The sequence below is a fragment of the Lutra lutra genome, chromosome 17 (assembly GCF_902655055.1).
Source record: "Lutra lutra chromosome 17, mLutLut1.2, whole genome shotgun sequence".
NCBI classification, from domain to species: domain Eukaryota; kingdom Metazoa; phylum Chordata; class Mammalia; order Carnivora; family Mustelidae; genus Lutra; species Lutra lutra.
Genome location: NC_062294.1, coordinates 54,832,240 through 54,833,015, shown reverse-complemented (window position 1 = coordinate 54,833,015; position 776 = coordinate 54,832,240). Strand labels below are relative to the sequence as shown.

Sequence of the window (776 nt, the reverse complement as noted above, 5' to 3'; positions counted from 1 at the left end):
CCTGGGATCGATGCCTGTGTCGGGCTCTCTGCTCGGCAGGGAGCCTGCTTCCCCTTCTCTCTCTCTGCCTGCCTCTCTGCCTACTTGTGACCTCTCTCTCTCTGTCAAATAAATAAATAAAATCTTAAAAAAAAAAAGTTTTCTGAGATAAGTGTATTAGAAACTACTGTTGACCCTTGAAAAATATGGGTTTGAATTGCACCAGACCACACAGACATAGATGTTTTATAATAAATACAGTACTGTAAATGTATTTTCCTTTTGATTTCCTTAACACTGTCTCTCTTACTTTATTGTAAGACTATAGTATATTTTATTTACATATATACATAAAAATATGTTATTAATCAATTGTTTATGTCATTGGTAAGACTTTCAGTCAATAGTAGCCTGTTAAGAGTTAAGTTTTTGGGTGTTTGCTTCCACAGCACACATGCAGAGATTAGCATGGCCTCTGCACAAGGATGACATGCAAATTTGTGAAGCATTCCATATTAAAAGTTAAGTTTTGGAGGACTCAAAAGTGATAGATGGATTTTCAACTACACAGTGGGGTTGGTACCCCAAACCCCCACATCTTTAAGGGTCAACTATACCTTACTCTTAAGAAGGTAAACAAATACAAGTACTACCGCTAATAATAAAAACTCTTTTCTTTGTAGATGGTTTTCAGGAACCACATCAGTACTCACCAAACCACATAGAAATGAAGCCATAGTCCCCTGTAAACTATCTCTTCCTTATAGTGACCCCACAATCTTAACCACTTAACCATT

General features: G+C 36.9%; 1 pseudogene; it reads left to right on the top strand.

Moving 5' to 3' along the window:
• Window positions 1–399: 399 nt before the first annotated feature.
• On the top strand, window positions 400–499 carry LOC125090056 (uncharacterized; annotated as a pseudogene).
• Window positions 500–776: the final 277 nt, after the last annotated feature.